At 48.4% G+C, this 7,959-nt stretch overlaps 1 long non-coding RNA gene across 1 annotated transcript; it reads left to right on the plus strand.

The window, feature by feature from the left end:
- The first annotated feature begins 225 nt into the window (after window positions 1–225).
- Window positions 226–7,604, plus strand: LOC121487776. The gene is made up of 3 exons (XR_005986911.1): window positions 226–475; window positions 4,488–4,582; window positions 7,464–7,604. It is a non-coding gene; the product is annotated as an uncharacterized LOC121487776 (long non-coding RNA).
- Window positions 7,605–7,959: the final 355 nt, after the last annotated feature.

The following is a 7,959-nucleotide window of genomic DNA, read 5'->3' on the forward strand; positions in this document are numbered from 1 at the left end:
CAACTACAGATTTTCGTGGAGCTACTGTTGTGCTCATTAAAAGTTCTGCTCTTAGCCCATTGGTTTCAAAGGTAGTCCCACGCACACCTTCCAAATGACGCAATCATGGATTCAGACCACAAAGCCAAGGCCACGAGCAATAGTCCTTGTGCCTCATCTGCCTTGGCCCCTCGTGGCTGCCTTCCAAAAAGTGCTGGAGTAGCAGAGGCAGCTAGCCGCATGCCTAAGAAGTGGTCAGCAGTTGGGAACAGCTGGAGAGAGGAGGGCCAGTGAGCAAATATCAGAATTTAGGAAATAAGCCTTTGGCTGAACAAAGTTCACTGTTGTTTTCCAAGAAAGCAGAGCCTGGCTGAACCACCCCCAGAGAACAGGGCAAGGAGTGATAAACTGCATGTTGGCTCTCAGCTTCCAAAGCGCCGTACGCTTGGCCACCCAACAGTGACCAGGGCTAGCGCTGCTTCTCTCGGGGCAGAAGGTAGGCGGTGGCTCAGGGTGAAAGGGGAAAGATAGACAAGCAGTCAAAGCAAGACCAGGCTACAGAAATGGGGAGCAGGATGAACGCAGAAACAACAAAAAGGCTTTTCATCCTTTCCACGTGCTGTACAAATTTAAATTAATCTCCCATGAACTGTTCCATCTTGCACCTTTTGAGCTGTTCAACCTCACTACCTTCTAAAGTAGTGAGCTCTCCTTTCCTAGTAGAGTTGGAGCAGACGCTTACCTATTATCTCTCACAAATACTGTTCAGAGGAGGAGAGGTTGGTCTAGATAACGTCTGATTCTCAGAGCCGTAATTTAGCACAATTGGATAATCCTGACAAGTGAAAGCCTTTCTAAGTACACACGTGTCACTCTTCGGTGCTTAGACAAATCAGATTGTTTGCAAATAGGTCTGATTATCTGCAAATTAGCTGATTGAAGTTCTTAGGTATGAAGCCAGGCTTATTTTAAGAATTTAAGTTAATTTGGATAATAGTTTTATTGAAAAGCAGTGAGTTCAAAAACAAGTGGAAATGAGACAGCTTTCCTTTTTTTTTAACTCGTATATTTTTCAAATCGTTTGTGCTAGACCATCTATTCAGAAAAGTTCTTTGTGAATGAATTAAATGGTCTTGGGAGGCATTATTCCTCGACTCAATAGAAGTATTCTTATTTATCTAACAGCATATTAATTCCTATGCTTTATATGTTTGTACTCCTACAACACCCAGCCTTGCAGCTGGAGCGTAATAGGCACTCCACAGATGTTGGCTGAATGAATCATTTGCAAAGATGAAGCACATAAATTGTCCACTTCGGAGGGCCGGCGATAGTAATAGCATTGTGAACCCTTACCACGTGCTAGTAACTAGGCCAGATAAAGGAATATAGATCATAATGGTCTCTACGATGTGGTTGCTATGACTGTTCCCATTTCATAGATGACTCAGGAGAGGCTGGTGAGCTGCGCAGCTTGAGGATTCAGGGCCGGGTCTGTCCCACTCCTGAGCTAAAGCTCTCAGCCGTCTTATTGAATTGACTCCGAATCCTCTGCTCCATGTATATATTTTTAAGGGGAGCCTGTGGTGTGTTCAGCAGATGGAAACTGCAGTGCCACCCCGCCCCGCATAGATGGACTGCCTGCCCGAGAAGACCAGCTCCCCCTCCATGTATGCACAACCTGCCTCCCCAGCTGCTTCTGCTCTGGCCACGCAGGCTCCCCTCCCCCAGGCCCTTTGTTCTTCCCACAGCTGCTCAGCAAATTCCTTGATTTGAAATTACGATCACAGGTTGGAGTGCTACTTAAAATAATTTTGCCAAATGTTCTATCTCTTTGCGTTGATGAAAGTAATGGATGAAAATTTAAAGAGAAAAAATTTAAGGATTCACTTTGTTGGAGACCAAAAAAACAAAAAAAAAAAAAAAAAAAAAACAGAAAAGAAAAATCATAGGCTGTATCCACAGCCTTCCTTTGGACACCTGAAGGAATCTCTCCCAGGCTGGACTTGTGCAAGCTTTGGCCTGGCAGGGAGAGCGGGCTGCTGGCAGGCCGGGCCAGCCACAGATGGAGGGGGAGCAAAGGTCAGGGCGGGTGTTGGGTTTGTTTAAGCCAGAGGCTGTGAGTCCGAGGGATTGGGGGTAGACCCTCGGTGTCCGATTTCCAATTTCCTGTGTGAGTCACTGATGGGCACTTCTCCCCTGCCCCACCAGCCTTTCATGCACACCGCTCTGCAGAACAAAGGCAGGCCAGAAGACACATAAATAACCCGGACAGGCCAGGTCTTCCTTCTCCAAGGTAGATTGCTCTGCTCTGAGGGGGGCAGGGCCCAAGGGCAGACCCCGGCGTGTGACCCCAAGGTCACATGAGGCCAGGTGCTGGAGCTCCCCCACCCTGTGGGGCCCTGGACCAGGAGGCAGGGGCTGCCCCATTGCTCAGGCACCTGCCTCCAAGGAACCCCGTAGAAGGGCTGTGATGAATCCAAACAAGGGGACTTGCATCACACCAGACTCTGCCACCTTGGGTGGACTCCCTCTTAAGACATTTCCCTCATTTCCTGAGGCTTCCTCTGTGCTGGAGAAGTAGGGAGGAAGGGATGAGCAAATCCCAAGCATAGAGACAGTGCTGAGAGTCTCTCTCAAATTTCCCAGAGCCAAAGGGCGCCTGGGTTGCTCAGTGGTCAAGCATCTGCCTTCGGCTCAGGTCATGACCCCAGGGTCCTGGGTTCGAGTCCCACATCGGACTCCCCACAGGGAGCCTGCTTCTCCCTCTGCCTGTGTCTCTGCCTCTCTGTGTGTCTCTCATGAATCAATAAATAAAATCTTTGGGAAAAAAAATTTCCAGAGCCAAAACGTGCTCACAACTAGGAGCTTCCACCGCAGAGCCCCATGGCCAGGCCTATCTCTGAGCGAGGATTCCAGGAAACCAATAAAGAACACGTTCCTGCAGGGCCACCCCAGAGCAAACTGCTCCCTGAACATCTGTTCTGCCGCTCTGTGGAGTCCTGCCATACACGGGAAGCAGCCCCTGCTCTGGTGACAGTCTCTTTATCTGGCACTGTGCCCATCAAGAACCCAAAGGTGTTGCCTTTGGCTGTGCTGAATCATGATAAGCAGGTCTCGTGAGCCTAAGGGCAGCTCCATGTATTCCACCACCACCCCCCCCCCCCCCCCGCAACGATCTCACACACAGTGCAAAGCACTGGCAAGGAATGATCATTTCTGCAGGGAGGCCCTGGGGGTGGCAGACTCAGGACAGTTCCCAGACCATCACTTCCCTGCTGGGTGATGTGGGGAGGAGGCTCCTGCCCTGTGTTGAGCTTCAATTTCCTAATCTGTGAAAAGAGCATGACTCTGTGCATTTCCCCAGGTAGCTGCAAGGGTTAAATGAAGCACACCGTTAGGAAGCAGGTGTCTCCAGACCTATTTGCCCCAAAACTAGAAGAATAGCAGGGCAGGAGCACCCACCTCCAGGTCAGGATGGAATGGGAAGGAGCCTTGACATACAGAAATGCTACAGCCTCTGTCACACTGTCACCCTCCAGCTTTGCTCTAAGGCCCACTTACTAGCTTGTCTCCAACATATGACCCCCCAGCCCAGTCCAGCTCAGTACAGCACAGCCCCATGGCAGCTCCACTCCCAGGCCCACCTCACGGGCTCCTGGGGGACACAAGCAGAGCCAGCCGGGCCCATCTCACTACATTACCTATGGACACATCTCTCTCCCTGTCTCGTCACTCTTTTGACCCCCAAGGAATTTCTGCCTGAACACTTGGCTCCCCAGCCTCTTTTTTTTTTTTTTTTAATTTTTTATTTATTTATGATAGTCACACAGAGAGAGAGAGAGAGAGGCAGAGACACAGGCAGAGGGAGAAGCAGGCTCCATGCACCGGGAGCCCGACGTGGGATTCGATCCCGGGTCTCCAGGATCGCGCCCTGGGCCAAAGGCAGGCGCCAAACCGCTGCGCCACCCAGGGATCCCTCCCCAGCCTCTTTTGGAGGAAAGAAATACTGTAGGTTCCTTTAATGTTGGGCCACACTGTCTCCCTTCCAGCCCGCTCACCCAGTGTACACCAAGAGGGCACAGGAGGAGTGGCTGCCCCATGAAAGGAGGATTTTATCACTGATATTCTGTAGAATTACTGATGTGTGGCAATTAGAAATTTAAAAAGAAGTAAACTCTTTAGAGACAGTGCACTTCTCGTGGCCACACCAAGGCATAGCCACCCCTGCACCCCTCACCTCTGGTGTGATCCCCCATCTCCTTTTGCTCCTGACGTTTTTATCACAGGATGTGATCTGCACCCTTGTTCACTTCTTTGTTATGGGAGCAGTTGGAAGAGAGGCTTGTTAGAACTCATAAAAGTGTGTTTTCCTTCTCCCTCAAAGTTATGCTTGGGCCCTTTGGGAAAGCAAATATACCACTCATCTCCAGAGATCATCACAGATGTATGAGATGAGTCCTGGGCGCCTCCTTTTTCTACTTGTGTGTTTTTTTCCTTGTCTGCAGATCACAGAGTTTAATGAGGAAGTGCTGACCACACAAAGGAGAGGAAGCCTTCACCCCCGACCACTCCCCAGCCCTGCGTCCCCATCACCAGTGAGGTAAGAACATTCTTTTATTCTAGTCCTTCCAGGGCAGCTCCATCCACTCCTGTGGAAACAAGCAGGAGAAGCACAGAGGACGAAATCACATTTTGTACCTGGGGCAGGTGACTTCCTAGAGACACTTCTGGAAAGCCAACACAGAAGAGGTATTCCAACAGTCAAAATGACTTAAGTCATACGTACTCCCAACAGCTTGTATACAAAGCATATACTACATTTCACTCTCCCTTCTGGCCCTTCACACACATGTCCTTAAGTAATAACCTTCGGGAGGGAAATAACTTTTTATCCCCATTTTACAGATAAGGAAATTGAGGCCAAAGAAGGAAAGGGTTTGCCCAAGTGGTACAGGCAGTGAGAAAGCCAAGGCATTAACCCGGCTGAAGCGAAGGTCCCTCTTTACTGGATCACAGAGCTCCTCCGAGGGGTCCGACTGGCTGTGGGCTACCCTGTTTGGAATGCCCTTCAGCAAAGGGTGTCAAAACCACCTGGTCAATAGGGAACGATCCCCTTCTTGAAAACTTGGAAACCAGTCCTTCCAAAGCAAATTAATTTCCAAACCTGGGGTTAATGATAAAGCTGGAAGAATGCAAAGACTCACTGTTTCCCTCTCCTCTTTTATCAACACGTGACTTAGATTTTCTAGAACTATATCCTTCATGGTAACTTATTAAAGAGTAAATCAAAGTTTGCTTTAAGAGGAAAGCAAATACATCCAACTTTCCATAGGATGCCGGACCCCGAGTCCACTTCCTGGTTCCACTGTTGACTTAGGGTGTAATCCCAGATAAGTACCTGTGCATTCATGGCTGAGGCCAGAGCCCTGGCATCAGTGACACCTGCCCCTCCCACCCAAGGTACTGAGACCCAGAGATGCTATCTCCAGGGGAGTGTGGTGCTTTGGAGGGGGAACCCAGACACAAGGTGAAGACACAGGCCGAGGGCTCTACATGCAGGCAGCAGCTGCTTGTCCTCATGTCTCTTATGGCTGGGGAAAGGGTCGCTATGTGTCACATCGCCAATAAAACCCTGCTGTTCTCTGGCTCTTACCCGTAATTATTGGGAGTGAGGTGGGAAGGGCTGCACTTTTGGACTCAGATGGCAGGGAGGATAGGAACAAAGTTGACAAGAGTAAACTTTAATCACACAGCGGGCATTTTCAAGGAACAAATAAAAATAGCCAGAAGTGGGTCAGTGCCGATACTGAGGTTAGTGACCGGAAATTGGGGCAGAGTCCTGGGGAGAGGAATAAAAGTTTTATTTTACAAATACCAACTTATACTCTCTTTGCAATCTGATTGCCTATTTTCCCTTTACGGCTTCTCCTTTCTGGTTTTTGGACACACAAGAAGCACACACGCGCAGAGTGAAAAAGAACAGTGTGGTGTTGAATCCTTGCTCCATCATCTCAGTCCCAAAGCTCTCTCCTTTGTCCTGAGGCTGAAGCAAAAAGATACTTAGAACTCATGGGAGACGCAGGCGGGAAGGAGAAATGTAATAACACCCTGGACCTGTCTTTAAGGTTTCTATAATGTCCATGCATATTGATTAAAGGGGAAAAGACAGAGAAACAGAAGACAAAAAAAAAAAAAAAACAGAAGAAAACTCCTGAAGTGATGGACCTTTTCCCAAGCAGGCCCCCAACCCCCATGCCAGCAACTTCCCCATCACTGCCCGCCATGGCCCTGTGACATCCCGTGCACCACACGCACAGTAGACATGCACATGTGCACTCATACACACACAGATTATACACATGCACACACACTCGCCCAGCGCTCATGTACATACACAGTTACACACACGGGACTCATATACACACACAGTACATGCAGCCTACAGTGGACATGCACATATGCAGTACCCATGCACGCACACAGCATTCATGCACACAAACACAGTAGTCATGCGCATATACAATAACCATGCACGCACACAGCATTCATGCACACACACAGTAGTCACGCACACACACAGCACTCATGCACACACACAGTACTCATGCACACACACAATACACATACACATGGTACACATGCACACATATAGCACCCAGGCAAACACATAGTACCCATGCACACAGCATTCATTCACACACACAGTACCCATGCACACACACACAGCACTCATGCACACACACCACAACACCTATGCATAACCCAGGAAGTAGCTCTTGCTTTCAGCATAACCTTAACATTTGGGCAGTTATTAGCTCCCACACTTGGCAGGATTACATTTCCTTGTGGCCCCAACGACATGATTGGGGCAGATATATTGGGCTTACCAAAAAAAGAGAGAGCAGCCTGACATGCAAACATCCCAGGTAGATCATCGGGGCCCAGACAAGGGAATCAGTAAAGATGGGTTCGTTTGGTGAGACTCAGCATGTGACACTGGTAATTTACTGGAACAGTAAAATACACACTTCTTCCTTATGTTATCTTCTTTGAATTCACTGAAAAACGAAAGGAACTCGTGGGCTGGGCCAAATAGCATAGATAACACGTGAGTGTGTGTACATACGTACATAGATGCATGCACACATATGGATATGCCTATGTGCTTATGATGTGTAACAAAAAATACAGCCACAAGGATTTTGGGAAGAATTTGGGTGTGGAAATGGCTTCTACCTGTTTGCCTCTGTCTCCCCTCAACAGAGACCAGGAGCACCGGCCACTTAAAAGCATGTCCAGCCCACCAAGCTGTCCCCACTGAATCCCCTCCAGGGCAGACAGGAGAACCCCTTTCTGAAGTTTCTTGTAACACAGAGTGTTTCCAAGGCCTAGGACAGCCCACACATCTAGCCAATGGAGCTTTCTGTGCTGTGGTCAGTTAGCAGGGTCACCCCGGAATGGCATCTGTTTTCATGTTTCAGAACAGGAGCATGTATACTGGGAGCTTCCCCAGAAACCACCCCAATCAAGCCTCCCAGCTGGCCGTGAGACAGTTGGGTTTCCAGAAGGACACAGCATTTACCTGGGCTTTAAACTCCCAGAAGGCGGAGGACACAGAGACATTCCAGAGGGTTTAAAAAATAAAAAAATAAAAAACCATACAGTTTCTAAAGAGCTGCTCATTTTGAATCCAGCTTCACAAGCAGATTAATCAAACACAGGCTCACTGAAAAATGTGCCAGGATGGATGATTTTTTTTTTTTTTTTTTTTTTTTTTTAGCTTGGGGTTTTCAGGGTGGGATTTTTGAGGAGTGGGAGGGAAGCTACTAAGTCAAGATGAACTCCTTCAGAGCACGGGCAAAATTCCCTTTTCAATCACCGGTTTAGAAAAAAAAAAAAAATGACAAAGTCACACAAGAGAGGAAATGAAAAGGGAAATTTTTAGACTTCTCATCCGTCCAGAAAGCCCCGGGCCTG

The sequence above is a fragment of the Vulpes lagopus genome, chromosome 3 (genome assembly GCF_018345385.1).
Source record: "Vulpes lagopus strain Blue_001 chromosome 3, ASM1834538v1, whole genome shotgun sequence".
In the NCBI taxonomy this organism is placed as follows: Eukaryota; Metazoa; Chordata; class Mammalia; order Carnivora; family Canidae; genus Vulpes; species Vulpes lagopus.